Source organism: Podarcis raffonei, chromosome 1 (genome assembly GCF_027172205.1).
Source record: "Podarcis raffonei isolate rPodRaf1 chromosome 1, rPodRaf1.pri, whole genome shotgun sequence".
NCBI lineage: Eukaryota > Metazoa > Chordata > Lepidosauria > Squamata > Lacertidae > Podarcis > Podarcis raffonei.
The window spans coordinates 77393856-77414710 of record NC_070602.1 but is presented as its reverse complement, the minus strand read 5'-3'; the positions used below and the strand labels follow the sequence as shown (position 1 = coordinate 77414710).

At 42.7% G+C, this 20855-nt stretch overlaps 1 protein-coding gene across 11 annotated transcripts in view; it reads left to right on the top strand.

Moving 5' to 3' along the window:
• Nucleotides 1-20855, top strand: part of RASSF7 (Ras association domain family member 7) — a 94819-nt gene that overhangs the window by 34650 nt on the left and 39314 nt on the right. For 4 of the 11 annotated variants that reach the window (XM_053395215.1, XM_053395241.1, XM_053395232.1 and 1 more), the window contains one exon: nt 5819-5988. The exons of 4 other annotated variants lie outside the window; for them this stretch is intronic. The gene's annotated coding sequence lies outside the window, so the exon portion shown is untranslated. Of the gene's footprint in view, nt 1-5818; nt 5989-9465; nt 9806-20855 lie in introns of those variants that run through there. 3 more of the 11 variants (XM_053395286.1, XM_053395277.1, XM_053395196.1) reach the window with 3 other exon arrangements.

The following is a 20855-nucleotide window of genomic DNA, read 5'->3' as shown; positions in this document are numbered from 1 at the left end:
ACCTGCCCAGCTAGTTGGGTAAGTGGAGGAAGCTGCTACGGATTGGGTCTGTTCTGGACTTCTCTGCCTTAGCATTATGTATGAACCTGGACTAAACAGCTGAACTTCAGAGATCCGCGATCTTTAACCTGGATTTGTTCTTGGTCTACTGCTTATGGTTTGTAAAGTTTGTGGCTAGTTTGAAATGAGTCTGGTTAGTTCAGGTTCAGACATAATGCTAAGCAAGCCAAGCAGCTCTACTTCTAGTGTTCTGGACCATTGTTTGGTCGCACTGGTGGTGTGGATGTGGGCCAATAAACTGAGCTTGAATCCTGGGAAGACGGAAGAACTGTGGGTTGATGGTTCTTATGTCTGGGAGCTTGGCCAGTTGCCTGTTCTGGATTGGGTTGTACTCCCTCTGAAAGAACAGGTTTGGATTTTGGGGATGTTGCTGGATCTGTCGTTGCCTCTAGTGGTTCAACTACCCTCAGTGGCTAGGAGTTCTTTTTATCAGCTATGGCTGGTACACCAACTACGGTAATTCTTGGACAAGGATTAAATGACCATAATGATTCATTCATTGGTAACCTCAATTGTTGTAATATGCTGTATGTGGGGCTATCTTTGGGCCTGGTCTGCAGGTTTTATTTGTTGTAAAATGCTGTAGCTAGACTGTTAACAGGAACAGGGTATCACCACCACATAACTCCGGTGCTTGAAATCTTGCACTGGCTGCCCATATGCTACAAGGCTAGATTGCAGGTTCTTGTATTAGCATCTTGGGACCAGGATATGTGAGGAACTGCCTGATCCCTTATATCCCTGCTCAGTCACTGAGGTCTTTGGAGTCACTTGTTTTGGTTCCCCATGACTCGGATGCACAACTCATGTCCACAAGGAGCTTTGCATTCAGTATTGTGGGCATTCAAATTTGTGGAATGTCCAGTAGAGGTTGAACATCTGGTGCTAACCAAATACTTTTGTTTTTATTCCAGCAGGCTTCTTAATTTAATTCTGATTTAACTCATCTTTAGTCTTACTCCATTAGGTCTTCTGTACACCACTTGGTGGTGAATGATTAAGCGGTATGCAAAATGTACAAATACAGTAGGCCAAAACTGCCTTCCAAAGCCTTTTTTAAAGGCCTGCCAACACTCCAGCTTTGCTAGCAACAGTAGAATCTGCAGCAGGTAACATTGTGGCACTGGCCTAGGTAGAAAGCTTTAAGCCAGTCCTAGCCGAGCACTGCAATGGGGAGGAAAATTCCACCTCTGTTTTTCTGATCAAACATCTGAAGGGCAGACAAAGTGAAATGTTCCTCCTCCTCATGATGCTGGGCTGGGCAGAGAGGTTTAAACCCATTCAAGTTCAGTTCTATAATGAGAATGAAAAAGGGCTCCGTGTTCTCTGCAGATCAATCCGAAAGCATTTCTAGACTGTATTCTCTTTCAAGAAGGATGATGTCTTCTAGGGTGGTGCATACGTTACTTTAAAAATAACTAGCAAAGAAAAAATTAATTAAAAGAACAATTAAGGTAGTTGAGTGACATTGTATACACATTTTGCAACGTAAGCATTTAAAACAAGGAAAGACGCTCCCTAAAGCATAATATAAGCCTGACAGTGCGCACACAGCAAATATATTTATTTTAATTAGCGCAAATGGCATATTGCATTTGTGTGACATGCAATCCCAGAAAAAGTGGCCTAACCAGTCATCTGAGAAACAAAGCTTAGAATTGTTTTTCAAAAACCACCTATAAACTAGTTTCTACCACCTCCTTCATTGAATTACCAGAATGTCTGTGAAAAATCTCTCTCACAGCTTGTTATCTATTTATTTATCTGATATATTTGTATCCTGCCGTTTCATAAAGTTGCTACGACCAATGGCGCCAAGAGATCACATTTGGCTATTAGCCAGGCCCAAACATCTGCACTAAATCACATGGCTTCCCTCAAAGAATCTGGGGAATTGTAGATTAGCCAAAACTACAATTGTACAAAACTACAATTCCCAGCATGGTTCCCATAATTCATTGGGGAAAGCCATGCATTTTAAATGTGCTGTATGGTGTGGATGTGACCTATTCTAATACAGTACTTTGACTTGAGGAAGTGATTCTCAGACTAGATGGTGGGCTTCACTTGGGACTGTTTCCTAGAATGTCATGAATTTTCCTGGAACTTCCTTTTGTGTACTGTATATTGATTGGTGCAGGAAATGAGTGTACTGCCAGCCTACTTTCACCCAATGTACCAATAGGGCTCCATCAAATATATGATCTGTCTAGAGGATAAATGGAGCAATTCTCAACCTTTCATAGCCGTTTACCTATTTAATGGCCGTTCCTCCCAGATACTCTAAGCCTTGAAACATGCAGCTCTGAACCCGTGTGTGTAGTAGTAGTAGTATGTGTATCTGAACCGCCCTGAGATCTTATGATAAAGGGCGGTATATAAACAAAACAAAACAAACAAACAAACAAATAGTAGGAACACACAACAAAGAATGGCTAGAAAAAACATCTGTCCTTTTTTTTTTGCCTTATAGCACTGATGCGTTGAAACTGGCAGACCACACTCAGTTTTCCAAAGGATCAAGCAGAGGACAGTTGTCCACTTGCTATGACAGGGAAGCTATTTTAGTCCTTTGCCATAGTGGGAAGGATCCTGTTTTTTCTTGAAGCTTGTTCTTACTGCCTCCCTACCTGCTTCTTTCTTTAGCTTGTATGATTTAGATTTCGGAATACATGTACCTGAATTTAAGGACCAGCCCAAAATCTTTTGAGACAGGGGCTCAGCTTCTTTAAAACCCTAATCTTTAAAGGCTTTAGCAAATGACTGGAGTTTAGAAAACATCAAGTAGACACATTTCATTCCTGGCAGTTCTCTAAACAGAGATTATTTTTTCAAGCCCCCATGTTGATTGCTGCCAAGAAAGGCGACAGTTTTATGGCACCGCCTTATCGTCAGCGAAACACAGGCTTTTAATTATTTTTATGAAGCAGGTTTATCTTGCTGCATTCAACAAAAACTCCCTGTTGGCTTTTCCTTTTGATTATAATCCAAATCAATGTGCAGCAAGGATTTCCCCTTGGAAAAAAACCACTACAACCTAGAATCATATAAACCAGAATGATTTAATCATTCTGACATTTTGACATTCTCTTGTTCAAGTGGCTATTCCAAACAATTTTGGTAAAACAGGCTTGCTCTTTCCCTCCATGGAAATAAACAATGTGGTCTAAAGAACCCAAAGAGACCCTGAGCTGGTCACTGCATCATACACATGCACCTATTTTTTGTAGTGTAAGCATTGTAGTTGTAAAGGTAAAGGGACCCCTGACCATTAGGTCCAGTTGCGGACGACTCTGGGGTTGGGGCGCTCATCTCGCTTTACTGGCCAAGGAAGCCAGCGTACAGCTTCTGGGTCATGTGGCCAGCATGACTAAGCCACTTCTGGTGAACCAGAGCAGCGCACGGAAATGCTGTTTACCTTCCCACCAGAGCAGTATCTATTTATCTACTTGCACTTTGACGTGCTTTTGAACTGCTAGGTTGGCAGCTGGTAGGTTGCTAGGGACCAAGCAATGGGAGCTCACCCCGTCGCGGGGATTCGAACTGCCGACCTTCTGATCGGCAAGCCCTAGGCTCTGTGGTTTAACCCACAGTGCCACCCGCGTCCCTACTGTAGTTGTAGAAGCTGGCAAACAAGTAGCAGTAGCGCAAATGAAGAACAGTATTTCTGAACTGCATTAGAGCAAGATGGCAAGTCTAGGAATTCTCCATGCAAATACCTGTTCTGTTTGCAAAGCCCAAATTTAGGGATAATGAAGAAGAGGGAGTGGGTTGCATCAAATAGACATTTACAAGTTACACTTTGATACAGGAGATCCATGATCAAGATATCCCACAGCTTTTTCTTTTTTACAGATCAAAGCAGGTCTATAGGATGGGGGAGCTGCTGATTGAGCTAAAGATTTTCTCCACATCAGGGAAATAACATTTGTACAAGATGCTTAAAACCAATAGCAAAACCACAATCTGCTAAGGTATTTTTAATCAACCCTCCCAAAAGCTGCTCTGTCTCCCATGGGAGAAAACATGTAAACACCATTCAAGTACCTGTATGTTTTTCTCCTCATATAGGACAAATAACAGCTTTGGGAGGGGAATTTGGTTTAGGAAAACAGCATGGGGTTAAACATTATCACCTAATCCAATTCTCCTCATTCCCTTTAGTTTAAAAAATAAAAAAGCAGGGAATTCTGATATTCTTCACCACACCTGGTTTGGTTCAAAGACTTCTGCTATGAAAACGGACTTTTCTCTAGTGGTAGGGAATCCTATAATTGCTTATGACACCTAATTGCTTATGACATCCAAATAATACTCGCATAAGTAACTGATTAATTCTTTGGATAGGCCACTCAGATGGAGCCACTGAGTCACTTCCTTGTTTTGCTACTAGCTTAGATAGAAATTGGATCAAACTCAGGAAGTGTACTTTTGACTCAGGTAAAAATAAAGGTGTCAGCTGCTGACTGCCAGCAGCTCAGGTGGTATATCAGGTTGTTTTCTTGCAGATGCTGGTAGGATTACAGCAAAGCACTCTCCATGTGTCAGCTCACATCAACTCCAATTACAGTGTCATTCTGTTGCCAATGGAATACTTAGCCTTAGTTGTGTGTGCAACTTAACATTTATCATTGTTTTAGAGGTGCTTTGTTTAAAGGGAACTGAGGGCTGTGATCTCTTTTTATGGACACAGGAGACTCTATGCCTTAAACTGTGGCACGAGAGGCAAAAATCAACAAGGGATAGTTTCCCCTTCTTTGCACCTATTTCCATGCTGGGAAAATCTGCCTTTACCTGCTTATTTATTCCTGCATGCAGCTAAAGGTACAGAGTATAATAGCATAAGAAGAGCCTACTGGATCAGGCCAATGGCCAATCGAGTCCAGCATCCTGTTCTCAATGTGGTCCACCAAACACCTATGGGAAACTCCCAAGAAGGATCCAAGCACTTTCTCCTGAGGTCTGCAACTGGTGTTCAGAAGCATTACTGCCTCTGATTGTGGAAACAGAGCATAGGCATCTTGGCTAGTAGCTCTTAATAGGCTTATCCTCCATGAATTTGCCTAAACCTCTTTTAAAGCCATCTTAATTGGTGGCCATCAGTGCCTCCTGGGGTAGTGAGTTCCATAGTTTAACTATGTGCTGCATGAAAAAGTACTTTCTCTTATCTGTCCTGAATTTTTCTGAATCTTCCAATGTTCAGCCTCATTGGATGTGCATGAGTTCCAGTGTGATGAGAGAGGGAGAAAAACTTTTCTCTATTTAATTTTCCCATGCCATGCATCATTTTATGAACTTCTATCATGTTACGTCTTATTTGACTTTTCTCAGAAATAAAAAGTCCCCAGAGCAGGAAACGAGATGCCAAACCATGTCAGTATTCAAATATGGGCCAAAATGTTCTTAATGTTCTTAACTGGAACGACTGTGTATCATCTGAACAATTTCAGACCTATATACTTTGCCCTGGGGACTTCTCAGAGCAATCACTCTGTAACTTACAGAGAAATTTGAATTTTCTGCTGCTTCTGAGGCTCTGCAGAGGGACAGAGCTAGTGTCCCATGCACAGCCTCGCCACTCAGTGGTGAAAAGGGTGGGAGGGAAGACAGATTGGACCCAATCCCTAGGTCAGCTCCAGGCCAGGATTGGTTCCTACATTAGCCAGCACCAGTTGTGGCAGCAACTTAGTTCTAGCAGATCTCAGGGCAACCCAGGCTCACCCTCGGACCATGCTATTTTGGGGCTGCTTCTTTGCAGGAATACTGCTAGTGCAATTTCCACCTGCCTTCCTGTTTGAAGACTGAAAGGAATGGGAGATCTGCACCAGTGGAAATGCAGATGAGCTGGCAGAATTGAGCAGAAGGATGCCTCTGCTCAATCCAAGCACCCCACAGCCAATGTAAGGGGGTTTGGATTGCAGCTTTAATCTCTCATGGTACTGAAGGATCTGTACTACTGGTTTGTTTTTTCCTTGTGAGGCTTTTAAAAAGCTGTTAGTGATATTAAACAAAACTGAAAGCCAGCAATATTTGTGCCATAAATAGAACAAGCAGGGGCTCGCTCCAAAGTGGAAAAAATGATATTTTACTTTAAAATGCTAGGGGAGTGAAAGACCAATGGGAACATGACATAGGGTATGAAATAAACCCAACCCAATGGTCGAAGCTGTGCACTAACTCACCCGTTAAACCCTTCGCAGGCAAGAGGAGGGAACTCACTTTGAAACTTATCTACAGATAGTACCTAACACCACTGGCAGAGGAACGGGGGGCTGGGGGGAGCGCACTGGGGGGTACCATCCCTGGACACACACCGCGCCCCCCACCGCGCCGGGCGCCACGCCCCCGCAGGTGGCACACCACACCCCCAGGATGCACGCCACACCCCCAGGAGCACCATGCCATGCCCTCACCTGGTCTCCGCCCCCCGTGCTGAAGCATGCTGCTTCGCCACTGCCTAACAACACATAAGCTGGCAGTGATGCACCCAGGAACTTCACCTAGGTTCTGGAGAGGCTGCACCACCATGAGAACACACCTCCACATGTGATAGGAATGCCCTAAAATTCAATCCTTTTGGGTATCGGTCTTACAAGAAATCTGCAAAACAACAAAACAGGTAATAGAAGCAACTCTAGAATAGGCCATACTAAATATTTCCCAAGGCACATGCACACTTACATGACAGAGAACTCATAAGTACATGCTCTCAGCAGCTAGGAGTGTCATAACCAGACACTTCAGGGAACTATCAGGAGTGTCCATGGACCACTGCTACCAAACTGTATGGAAAACCACCCTACTAGAAAAGCTAACTAACAAACAAACTATCACAAGGACAAACAAAGGAAGGTGCCTTCACCCCGGTGTGGCTCCCTTTTATTACATACACAGGCCAACAAGACAGTGACTGATCCTCCCCGACATCATATGAATCAATATGGCTAAATTAACCCAGCAACGCCTCCACCTCACACACATCAACAAAACACACTGCAACCAATCAACTGCAACCAACCACGCCCTGGCTCCTGTGATCTCTTACTCTGCCAGCAAAAATAAGACACCTATCCACGTGATGCTGACAAAAAAATGTGCCACTCATTTACTATGTAAAGAATGAAAGCTTAATGTCTCCCTCACCTACCTCGCTCTTTCCCCTCCAGCTCTCTTTCCCCTTTCACAAAAAGTGTTTCAAATTGACTGTAATTTACTTGTATGAAGAATTCTTCAATTTGAAAACAGACACTGAATGTACTTTTGTTACTTTGGAAAATATAATAATAATCTAGTGGAATGGATCTATATTCCCTGACCAGTGCTTGCGGCTGCTAATGTGAAGATGGCACTTTTTTAACATAATGGGAAGAAAACTAAGGCTACAGTACTATGCTCAACTTGTGCATATCTTTCAATAAACGCTTTCATGGATGATTTTTTAATTGTATTTTAACTGCAATTTGTCACATGTGTATAAAAAAATCCTGTACTGTGAGACTACACTCCTAAGTACACTTAGTATGCAAAATATCATATTGACTTCTTTATGGGCTAATAGCCGTAAATAAATTAAAGTAAGTAAATCATATTGACTTCAGATTTACTTCCAGGTAAGCAAGTACTAGATTGGATTACACTAGATTTCACAATCTGGTGCTCTACAGATGTTTTGGTAACAATTTACAGAAGCCTCCATAGTGATTTGGGGTGGAAATTTTTAGAGTGCTGAATTTTCCTGTGGAATTTCCCCCATTTCAGACATTCATTAGTAACAATGGACAGACACAAATTGCAAATACATTAGGCAAGTTTGGCAGTTTCCACGTTTTTAACCTTGTCTACTAAATACAAGTAACGTAAACATGCTAGATTAGATCGGTTCCTGTGGTTTCTGATATCAGATTTTTTCTGATGCAAACTAAGAATTTTTCAGTGCAAAAGTTTCCCTTTTTGTGCCTAATTTGCACCAATTATTTTTTTTCTGGAAAGCCCACATAACTGGGCCCCAGCTGACAGGGCCAATAGTCAGGGTGAAGAGAATTGGGAGTCCAAAAACATCTGAAGGGAAGGCTGCATTAAACAACTGCAACATATATGCAACTCAGCTTCCAGCCCTGCCTCTTGTTATTATCATCACATAAGATGGTGACTTCATACACAAGTGTTAGCAGCTAATTATGTAGCTAGTAATACAGAGTACTATGGCTATGCAGACCTATGCCATTCAACAAGTCATTGTCTCTTTTTACTAAACAAATGTAAATTTGCCCTTGTTTTGTTAAACTAGGTTAAATGTACTACTCTAGAGTTCCTGGAATGCATTGCAATTTCTAGCAATAAGAGGAGGAAGAATGAGAAATGGATTTGATCCAGCTCTGATTAATGCAAGGGCAAATATTTGCCATGACATTGCAGGAGTATGGGGTGGAACTGGATTAGGTAATTCAGTTTGAGATAGAGACAAAGCTAAGACTATAACATTAATATCCCAAGCGTAAACATACATTATGGTAAGTATAAAGTCCCACTAATTTCAGTGGAACATCCAACCAAGATTTTTTTGGAATGAATCTCAGTGGGGCTTGCACATGCAAAGTTTAAATGTCACCGAATAAATACTTTTGCAACGGTGTCTTTACCTGCCCCATGCCTGACCATGTATGACACCAGATGTGGGATGGGTGGTTGTGGCTTGGGGAGCACAGCCCCTCCAGACCGAAATAGGACTCCTGCCAATTAGGCCCATGGAAAGCTCCCAACTTCTGTTATATTCTTTCTGCTGAGTCACTTATGAAAATAACTTCAAAACCTTCGAACAAGGAAGTGCAGATTCCTGATTCAACCTACCAAGTGGATCTGCCGGTGCTGTAGAGCCAGGATTCCTGGTGCGAGCGGTAGCCTCATTTGTCACCAGGTAGTTAAGAGTCCCAAACTCCCAACGAAGTGGCCTTGGAAGAGGTAAGCGTTGGCTTTGGTCAGGTGTTTGTTTACCTAAAAGCTATGGGGAAAGACCCAGGAAAACTTGGCAATGCTCTGGATGCAACGTGATTGGCCTCAGGGGAAAGCTCTCCTAGAACTAGGGAACGATTCCAAAACCCGCCTTCTGTCACGGATATCGATTTCAAAAAGAATCGCAAGCTCGTCTCCCTCCAAACTTTGGGAATCTGCTGGCTGGCAGCGGAAGGAGAGCAAACGGCGCTTCCTGCTCTCCCCCGCTGCTCTGTTGTACTTCTGCCCATACCTGGCATAGCGGGGGGCGGAGGCCGGGGCTGGCCAATGGGAGGAGCGCGAGCCGGGCGCTCCGGGCCGGTGTGCTGAGGCGAGGCTGCAGGTTGCGGAGACCAAGCGAAGCGTCGCATTTCTTCTGCCAGGAGCTCAGCTGGGAGAAGTGCCCGCGCGCGCCGTGCCAGCCGAGGCTCCTAGTGCGTCCGCCGTGAGGGAAGGCAGGCGCGAGCGAGCGAGCAACTTGCTGCAACCCTCGCGGGGGGCCGCGGCCGTGGGGGGCGCTTTACGAAACCCGGAGCCAGAAGAGCGAAGCGGAATGCTGCACGACGACACCGAGGGGCCAGCTCGCCCACTGGAGGGGAGCGGGTGACCTTGCGCCGCGGGAGGCAGGAGCAGTTCTGCCAGCGCCGAGAGAAGGCGGAAAGAAGCCGCCGCCGCCGCCGCCGGAGGGGCTGGACTCGGGAAAGAGGATTTGCTCGGCTGTTTCTGTCCCGGCTTAAGCGAGCGGAGACTCGGCCAGGTAAGGGAGTGTGCGCGCCATGGACTCTCTGGTCGCTCTTTCTCCCTGCCTCCCACACGGACACCGTTTCCGTGTTGTCCCGTGCGATTTACCCGCCTTCTGCCTTTACTTTTGGAGCCCCAGAACCCTCCTTCTCTCCAGTCCCGTCTCTTCACACAATTATACCCCCCCCCGCCCGCTTCCCTCGCGGGAGCCGCAACAGATGCCTCTTTTCTCTCGCTGGGTCGCCGGGAACGTCTCTCGCTCTCCCTTGGTTTCCTTGGACCTTTGTATTGTGGGCCCCCTCCTGCCATGGGCAGCGCCTTCCACAAGTTGGGAATCACCCGCGGGGCGAATCACTCGGCACTTTTATTTCCCCCTGCTGGTCCCCTACTGGGGGAGGGTGGGGCCACCTCGCGATCTGCCTCCCGTTTCCATTCCCTGGGGAAAATCCACTCGCTCGCAGCCTTCGGCGGAGCGGCTTAGCCTGTTCAACCTGCTCGCGTCTCGTTGCTTCGGCCCCCGAGAGTCGCACATATTTAAGGACCGAGTCTCTGGCTCCGCCGTTTGCCTATTGGCTCCTGGGCTTTTCAGAAGATGCTCAGCCTGCCGTAAAATCAGATTATATGGCCTTGCGGGCTTAATTCTTCTGGCGGCGCGGCGGGATGGGCTTCCCTCTCCCTATGTAAAGTTAGTTGATTTTTTTCCTACCCCCCCCCCAAACCGTGAGAAGATCTCATTGCGATGCTGAAATTGAAGCACGCATTGGCCATTGAAGCTTGAACCGCAAGCACCCACCAAATGCACCGCAATGTATTGTGATTTACAGTCAGCTGAGGCTCAGCTATGCATACGTGTTCCTTGTTGCGCTTGATTTATAAGCATGTGGCCTCTTCCTTGAACTCTGCTATTTGACCCACCCTACCCCTAAGGCTCAGAGCATGTATCAACAGCTATAAAAAAAGAAACCAGTCTGTGAATGCATGTGAGCTGTACCAGAAACCTCTTATCAGTAAACGTGCATAACAGTAGGCTAGAAGACTGCAATCCTCTGTACTTATTTGGAAGTACAGTGTTTAAGACTTTGGTGCAATATTTTCTCCTCCTCCTTTCTTCTGAAAATGTAATTGTTTTCCCCCAACACAGTAATCTATCTGCTCAAGAACATCTTGTATTAGAAACATTTTACTGTACCAAGCAACTATCAAAGTGATTGGTAGGAGGCGAGGATGAGTAGGCACAGGTGGCACCAACAGTGCAGCAGACTTCGTTTTAATTGCACTTGTTGTGTTTACACTCAGCCTGGCAACAGGTTTTCTGCTTTTCCGCGCGGCTCCATCTAAAGTTAAGGAGATGAAACAAACAGCCTTTTCATTATGTAACTTTATACACTTCCCTGCATTAATAAATCCCTTTGCAACCAATGCTGAACTGCCAGTTGCTTTGCATTTGCTTTGACTTTCAGACATAATGAACTGTGAGTAGAAGGAATGCATCTTGTAGAGCTTGGCTAACGATGTAATATTTGCGACTTTTCAACAGAGACCAATTTGCATGTGCTTCCCTTTTCCTGATGCAGACATGCAGCAGCTTCACTAGTCAGTCCATACAGTAGAATAAGCACCTTTAGAAGTGATACCTATAAGCAGATTCTCTGGATAAGGTAAACATGTGTGAATCTGCCATAAACGGCTATGCCTGTTATGTAAATCTGGCTGCTCCCCTTGGGCTTGTCCTATGCTCAACCCCTTTCCCCAAGTGACTTCCTGTATTAGGTGGCATTGTTAGATCATGTGACTGGATTGGAACCCTCTGGGGGTTTGTGCAGAGTTTTGTTACTGACTTGGGTTGTGACCTTAGACAAATTACTCTTCTGTTGACAAAAGCAAGGTAGCGTACATCAAAAGGATTCATTTGATTCACTCATGCACCTTATTGGGTTCTAATTATAATCACCCAGAAGAAAGAGGCTTGGCGGTTGTTCTGGAAGGTTTGGTCAGTGAAAGCCTCAGTACAACATGCAGTAGACATTTTAATTAAAAAAAAAAGCATGAAGGAAGGAATTAAAATGATGCAAATACTATCCTGACCTTATGGAGATGAGTGAGTTCCAGGTGGGTAATGCACTGGAATGTATTCCAGAGCTCACCATATGTTGAGTTTTATGTGCACTGTTCAAACTCAAATGAGTGCAGGATTCCTTGAGATAAGGAAATCATAGGTATAGAGTGGTGGCGCTGGCTGCATCAGGGGCAAAACTAGGCTTTATTTCACACAGGTCAAAGACCCAGTTTGGCACCCCCATGCACACACATGCTGGAAGCCTCAATGGTGCCTCCCTGGAGGCTTCACCTGGGGCAAAAAAACCCCAGCTACCCCTCCCAGCTATGGCTCTGGGCTGCATCACTGTCTAATGTACTACAAAGGCTATAGCAAAACGTTCTCTCCAACTCCAGCTATCCAACAACACTGTTCAAGGATAGACAGCTGAAGTAAAAAGCCTAGAAGGCAATATGAGGCATATGCAATATGAAGGATAAACCATGGCTACGACTTTCATATTTTCTAATGTATAAGCAGAATCTAATGAAAAGGAATACTATCTTTAAATAATTTGTTGTATACATTGTATGTAGATTACTCAAATCTGTAAGAAATTGCTGAATGAAAAGGCATTAAAATATATTCTGATTTGATAGTACAAACACTTAAACAGGGAATACCTTACATTGTTAGTCCTCCTTGTTTAAAGGAATTGTACAGTGGTACCTTGGTTTGCAACCGTTTTGGATTACGGATTACAACCATGTCAAACCCAGAAGTGTGTGTCCTTTTTTTGGATTACAATCCTTTTTCTTTCTTTTGGATTACAACCCAATTTTTTGGAGGCCCCATTGGCAAAAGCACGCCTTGGGTTACAGCCTGTTTTGGTCAACAACCGGACCTCCGGAATGGATTATGGTTGTAAACCAAGGTACCACTGTAATTCTATTTTTTATTACAACAGTTTGATAGCTATAATAGATATGGAGTTTATCTTTAACAGGTTTATACCAAAATGCTACACTGTAACTATGTGGCCTTTTTCATATGCTTCAGTCATGCTCAAGGAACAGGAAATTTTATGTCTAGACCAAGCCACAGCATGTATCAAAATGCTTTTATAAAATGTTTTGAAAAATACATTGAATTTTGCATAACTCACTGTCACCATCTAGTGTCACATTTGTATATTGCACTTTACAACAGATTTAAAATGTTTTATTTGCAGCTGTGTAGCTGAGTCCTTAGTGTTACTACCCCTCTACACGAGATGGGATTAGTGCGTGAGAAGAATTCTGATGGGGATTCACAAAAGGGAGCAACATGCATTGGTGAATCCTTTTCAGTGACCACTGTGGGATGGATGTATTTACCTTGGCATGTTTAATGGAAGTCCTTATGGAATAAGACAGTAGTATCTGATAGACTGCCAGTATGGTCCAAGTCTATTTACTAATGGCAAAAAGCTACTCCAAGTTCACATAGATTTGCTTAATGCTGATGATATGTATCTCTGAAGTGGTGTGGGAATTAAGTGCCATCACAGCACATTCCTAACCATGTCTACTCAGAAGCAAGCCCTATTGAATGCAGGGGATTTAATCTCTGGTAAATAGGGTTAAGATTACTGAGCATTTACTCAGAAGTAACTGAGGAAAGTAATTGTAGGATTCAGTCTTAATTACCGTTGAAACTACCACTTGACATGTGTCGCTAGAAAAATTAAGTTCCTTTAGAATGCTGTTAAAACTATTTGGCAATGTTACATAGGTTTCATTATGTACCGGTATATGTGCCTTCTTGACATTTATAGGGTTTAAGTGCAGTTGAGCATTTAAGATGAGTGGTGCTCTGTGGGACTAGGCATGCTTAACATGCAAAGTATGTCTCATAATGAAAGTCCATAACAAAGCTATTACAGGACAGAGGTGAGAAAGCTTCTTTATTTCCCATCTGCACATGCACATACTGTTCATATTGAACCATTTGCTCAGAATTGTATTGACTTAACAATACCATTTTAAATTGGCTACTGTCTGATTGTAGAATATAGCAAAGTAAAAGATGAAGCTCCAGGATGTTGCCCTAGAATCTGTAGCTGTTAGAATTCTCATTTATTTTGCTTAAAATATGAAGATATCCTTTGATGATTAATGAATATGGTGTAAATAGGCAAGCTCTCTTTGATTGCATATGCTTTGAGTACACTTTGTCATCATCAAGATTTGTGTGCCCACTACATCTGTAGTCCAAAAACTGTAGTTCTGACTAGCAGTTACTATTTACAATGTTTGGGATATGTAGAGGTGTGGGAGAGAAGCATGTGTGTGCATTTGGTTTGTGCACTGAGGAATATAAGTTATGTAAAAGCTTGTGTGTGAAAAGATTAAAGATACTTGAACTAACTAGCAAGTTGTAGGTGGAGTCTTGGTTGGGAAACATAGCTGTCAATGTTTTGCTGCAGAATGTACATGCTAAGGTCATCATTTGACAGACAGTGTTGTTCATTTCATTCCATGAATGCAGTTTACAATTGGGCTAAATCATTAAAAAGAAGCACTAACCTCTATTACACTAAATTTTAAATTGAGTAGGATGCTATTAAAATATGTCAACTGGTGGGTTGTGATCCGTCACTGAGTCACTCATGAGTGGCCCTGTGTGGTCTGCATGTGGTTCTCACAAAAACAGGAGAAAAAGCATGACTCTTTATAGAACAGTGAAAGAGGGAATCCTTTCCAAAACACGTTAGACACCATTAAAGTTGCTTTTCTCAGGAAGTGTCAATCTGCCACCACTTTTGTTAGCTGCTGATTTGTTATGAATGACACACGGGCCCAAAGGAAAAGGAGCTTATACATGCTAGGGGAAGAGTAAAAAAAGAAAAGAAAAGCTAAAGTGAGTATTGATGCAGAAGTCATTGACTAGGCTGCTTCAAATGAAGGTCAAAATGGGAGACAGAAACTTAAAAAAAAATGAAATAAATGTGGGTGTCATGTTGAAGGTAGTCCTTGCATCTCAAAAGATTGCTGTTAAATATATCGGATTAGAACAATTGATTTCTTTGCTTATCTGGATGCTATACGTGTTTGGCTCTTGTGAGTTTTCTCTTATGCTTCAGTGAGAAATAGGAGAAGGGAGATAAGGATTTCACTTCAATGAAATATGTGGGAGTAGCTTGGATATGCTGCCAAGTCACAATACATTAATTATGATCTTCAGGTTGTAGCTGACTGTTTAATTCCTGATATACCAAAAAGTAGAGGTTTGTTTCCTTTTCCCATGGAACAAAACCAGCATGCCTCGCTCCTGATATGGAAGTGATCTAATTGAGCACAAATTGCCACTAGTGATTAAGGGTGGTAATTCAACTTCGTTTTACTCAGAGTGGACCCATTGAAATTAATAAACATGACAGAGCTAACTATCATAATTTCAGTGGGTCTGCTCTGAGTAAGATTTAGTTGACTACCACCCTCAAAATATTGGGTCTGGGGACTGGAGCCTATGTTGCTAGAGAGCAATGGACCTCTTTCATTGCTAGTGTTCAGTCCTCAAAGTTATGAAGTACTAGAAAATAAGAATGGTTGTGGATTTATGCAGAAGAGCTTTTCTTTCAGTATGAAGTAATGGCAACCAGGTGACACTCTGTACAGCAGGGATGGGGACCAAGTGGCCCCCTACATGCTGTTGGACTCTGGCTGTTGACTATGCCAGCCAGCACTGTGATGGCTGGAGCTGATGGAACTTGTAGTCCAAAATGTCTGAAGGGAACCTGGTGTGCGAAGTAGTACCTTCGTCTCTCAGTGAATAGTTTGTTGCAGTGTTGTGATTTGGTTAAAAGATCAGTACTGGAGAGCCGTTATTGTGTGAGGGTATATCTATGCTAAACTCCTGTCTGAGGAATATATTTTCGTTTCAAGAGGCTATTGAGAACTGAAATCCCTGGCTTCCCACCCTTCCCCTATAATGGATAAATATTTCTCCCCTCTAAGGGAAAAGAAATTGCTTCCTTCAGTTCCATGTTGCCATTTTCTCTGAGCTTATAACATAATGTTTGAAAATATCAAGGTAGCACTCCACCATCTGGATATAATACTGATAGCAGCTGTGTTTGTAGCTAGATGAGGGAGATGTGCAAAGTGTAGAAGGGGAAGCTGAGGCAGAGAAAGGAGCATTGTCTTAACTGAGAATACTTGTAAATGACTGCATTCCACTATGTTGATTACGACCCTTTTCTGGGATTTTTCTTGTCTGTTTGACTCTTGGACATGGGCTGTCAGTTTGTCAATTAATATTAAGTCGCAGGGTTGTGTGATTCATATCTCAAACAAGTATGTATTTAGAGTCTTCCAATACCTTGCAATAATATGCCACATAACAGCCATCAGGTGAGTAATGAGATTGAGATCTTAGTGGGAAAGTTGTTGAACACTTTCTGAATAATATGATAAAGTGCTATTTTAGGATCCAAAGTGGTTTTGCTGCACTATCAGGTATTTGGGATGCTGTGAATCAATGCAGTGACTTTTTAATGTAAAGATAGTTGTTATAGGTTTGTGCATAGATGACGTTATGTAGGTATCTTAGAACTGGGAATGCGAGGGGTTGGTTCATTGTCTGATTACTAGACTGCTGAAGTTGTCACTAAATCTCTTTAGGATTTTAATATTTGTGAAGATGGGCACTACCATGTCAGTTTTATCTGCACAGTCCTTCGAGTCTCTGGCCATCATATGATTATTATTTTCTCACCATGTTGTATTGCAAGCTGAGCTGATATTTGTATGCTGATGAAGTCCAGATTGGTTTTTGACACCTGGTGTCAGTTGCTGACCCCCCCACTCCAACAGATTGTGATTGGGTGTTAAAAGCCAATTCAACACATCAGCCAATATAGATAGAACTATGCTTATGGCTGTATAGCTGGACACCATTAAAACAAGCTGTGTAGCATTTGATCTGCACATAGGCTTCTACCTCCACTCAGTTGAATTGCAACATAATGTCAGTTGAGCATTAAGCCCTAATGTGACAGGTAGACACTGACCAGAACCAGTTTGTTTATATCTGGGGGAAATGCAAGCCAATTCCTAGGAGATGGGAGATGTGCTATGCATTATGCTTGAAACATCTTTCCCTGTTGCTGTTGCATAATTATGAAGAGCACAGGTAAAAAAAATGTATCTGATAACGGCAGCATTGACATGATTACTTGGAGCTATTCTGTGATACCTTTCCTCTCTGTTCAATTTAAAAAGACCACCTGCTGAGAAGCAATGATTTGTACTTTGGCAGCTGAACACAAGCTGCTTAGCTTGTGAAGGGTGAGATAACGCTGTGAGTTTTTCTGAAAGATAACAGACTGAATTGCTTAACTGCAGGCATGACTCAGTTTGAGCGGGGGCGGGGAGACCCATTATGAATGTTTTCTGATTAGGATTTATGATCCCCCCGACTAATTAATAACATACACTGCTCCCAAAAGTGGGCACTTGCAAAACACACCAGTATCCTGACCAAATATTTCAGCCTTGAATGAATGATTGGCTACTTGTTCAGTCCTCTGAAAAGGTTGGTTTTTACGGATTTTAAAACTTCTTGTTGTAAATGAATATTAATGAAAGTGTTTGCACACCATTACTGGAAAAAATGTAGCAAAAACCTTCAAGCATACATGAAACTTGGATTTGTTAAGAAACATTCTCTCTCTATGATTCTTAAAGAGTTCCTGAAGGCTTGTTGAATACACATATGTGAAATTTGTGTTCCTACAAAACAAAACAAAACCCTACATTTATTTTCTCATGTGGGAATATGGTAACTATTAAAAGTGATAGATTAAACAAAAACCCCACACCCCAAAACTAATGTCTAACTACACTGTCACCTTGAAAGCTTGACTCTGTGCACATTTACCTCAGAGGTACCACAGAGCTCAGTGGCACATGCTCTTAAGCAGGGGTCCGCAAGAGCTACAACCACTGCTGGAGGCAGATGCATAAGAGGAGGGTGAAAGACACACTGTCATCTGCTTCCCTCACTTCTGCCCTGGATGCTTACTACATCTCAGGTAGTCTTGCATAAACATCAAGCCTTAGTGAGTGGCTGAAGCTGTTATACTTATCCTTCTAACATGGAGAAGGTGCCTTATTGGTACCTTGTAGGCATGCCAGGGGACGCGGGTGGCGCTGTGGTCTAAACCACTGAGCCTAGGGCTTGCCGATCAGAAGGTTGGCGGTTCAAATCCCTGCGACGGGGTGAGCTCCCGTTGCTCTGTCCCAGCTCCTGCCAACCTAGCAGTTTGAAAGCACATGAAAGTTCAAGTAGATAAATAGGTGCTGCTCCGGCAGGAAGGTAAATGGCGTTTCCGTGCGCTGCACTGGTTCGCCAGAAGTGGCTTAGTCATACTGGCCACATGACCCGGAAGCTGTATGCCGGCTCCCTCGGCCAATAAAGCGAGATGAGCCCCGCAACCCCAGAGTCGGTCACGACTGGACCTAATGGTCAAGGGTCCCTTTATCCTTTTACCTTTACCTAGCCATGCCATCACCCTGCTAGTCTGGCATAAAAAGTCTGGGTCTCTCCCTCGTCCTGTTTCTTTATTGACCTGTGTGAGAAGTCTGATTTGACATGTGGCCTTTTCATCCTTTGCTATTAATTACTAATTGATTATAGCTAGTTCTTCCTTAGGGTGGAATTATCATATTTAAATTTATGTCCAAGTGATTTTGTAGCTTGTTTGCTGTAGCAGGGGCACATGTGTGTATTGCTGGCTAAAATGTGGGTTGTTAGAACAAAATTTCTTTGTTGTCCTGGGGAGCGCAAAACAGTGTGTGGGTCACAGCATTGTTAGAGGTCAATTCAGACAATATATATATTGGCAGTGTTTTAAAATTCTGTTTGATAATGTTTAAATTTCCCTCTAGTAAGTTACCCAATTTCACTTTTGAAAACAATAACTGTATGTACACCTTTTTCCAGCAAGGAATTCTGTAGTGCAGCCAATCCCTCCAGGGCCTTCAAATCTGGTTTAATAGTAACAATGAGTCAAATATTCAGAACCGTGTTTTTTTTTTGGCAAATGGTGGGGAGAATGCTGAATGGGGTATTTTATTTACGTATCTTGCTTTTTCTGGTTGTAAATTACTATTTAACAACTTGAGTACCTGTTAGATTTCAGAAGCAATTTATTGTAGTTGCAGCATTATTCCCTGGTCAGCTGTGGCTTTCAGGGTCCCCAAACAGCTGCTATCTTTAACCTGGCAGGAAATAGCCAGTCATTTATTTGCCTGATTCTTAAATGGCAAGAACATTGTGATTCCTAGAATTGCTGCAAAGATTAGTTATATGGAGCAACACAAAACTACTTTCTTGACTCATTACTTTATCAGAATGATTCATGATAAAGATGTGCCATTTCCACTAGATTACATTATTTTCCCTCCCCTGTCCTTATGCTTGTTTGTTGAAAGTGGAAAAAGTAAATAAATAAAAAGATACATTGCTAGTGCTGCTCACTGTTCAAATGCTTGCCAAATTTTTACATGTTTGGGAATCAGAACCATGCCTGTGTTTTTGATCAGTTCCAAAAAAAGACAGAAAAAGTGTACAGCAGCTTCTGTTTCTTGGGTACTGTATTTGGCTTGAATTCAGTAAAGATAAAATTTAAAGACTGCACCATGTTTAGAGTAGAGCACAACATACCGTAGTTTGAGAGATGAGTTTCTGCAGCTTGTAAGCTTCCAGTACAGTATTTGATGAAAACTTTTATCATGGGGTGCAGTGGGGAGAGAACATAGTGCAGATTCAAACCCAAAATGGGTTTGCTTGTGTGCCTGTAATTGTATTCACTGGTTTGCCATGTAGGGTCTGTTTCAACTGGAGGATATTTCTAACCTTTCTTTTTCTCACCTTGGAATTGATGGATACCTCCTTATTTTAAAGGATTTGTCTTGTTTATAGAGCTTTGAAATCCCTTATTCCAGAGTGCTGTTACCTATTTAACTAACTTTACACAATTGCAGAACAATAAATCTGCTCAGGATCACACAATCCGCTCTCTGAGTTGAAAATGGTGGCATCTCTCTTAGGTTCCAGGTAGTGTACTTCAAAAGGCAAGATCGTATCTCCTTTTAATGTTCTGAATTGTAACTCACACTCTGGACTAGCAGTATTTTTTTAAAAAAACATATTCTATGTTTGTACAATATGTGTCTCTTACTATTAAAGATGGTGGTGGTGATGATGATAATAAACAGTTCCAGCTGAGACAGGCTAAACGGACAATAGCAGGAGTAACAACAACTTTCATGTGGTATTTGAGCAATATCGTCATGAACACCATTCCACCCACCCTGTGATGCAAGCCAGGCTGGAAGTGCTTTGTGAATTTATTCACAAGTAAGTTTTCTACTGTAATGAAAGTAGAGGCAAAGAGTGTCTGCTTATGGCCTTCTTTGCACAACTGTCTCTTAGGCTACCTGGTTTGCTGCCACCACACTCCCCTTTAGTACCCTCTGCACCCAGATGGAAGTGATTTCTTGCAGTCCAAAGCATGTATGTTTAAAATGACAGCTGTGCTTCCTGGGCAAATTCTTCTCAACTTATTGGGAAAGCAGGGCTAGCTCCCATCCCAGAGATCAGAGCAGCCTGCTCCCCACAACCCCTGGTCAGGCCACACTCATTCACACCACTAGTATGCGTCCAGTGTGTAGGCATGTGGGAGATTGCCAGTTCTATGGATTATTGCATTAACACAGCCAAGAACCCCACAGCCAATTTATATAAAATTTATTAAAAAAATAAACAAGGAAGAAGATGACAATAGGCACAAAGCAGAGTGTTGTTTCAAGGTGAAAAAACCAAAAAGAACCATCTAGCTATTCTTTCCTTCTCTAATTAAAACAGACTTCTGGTCTCCTCATAAGTAAAACAGCACAGATGGTTAGTTGCAGGTTTTCTGATGGTGAGGGACAAAGACTGTATGGGCACAGTACATTTTAAAATGTTCTGTATCCCAGTTAGC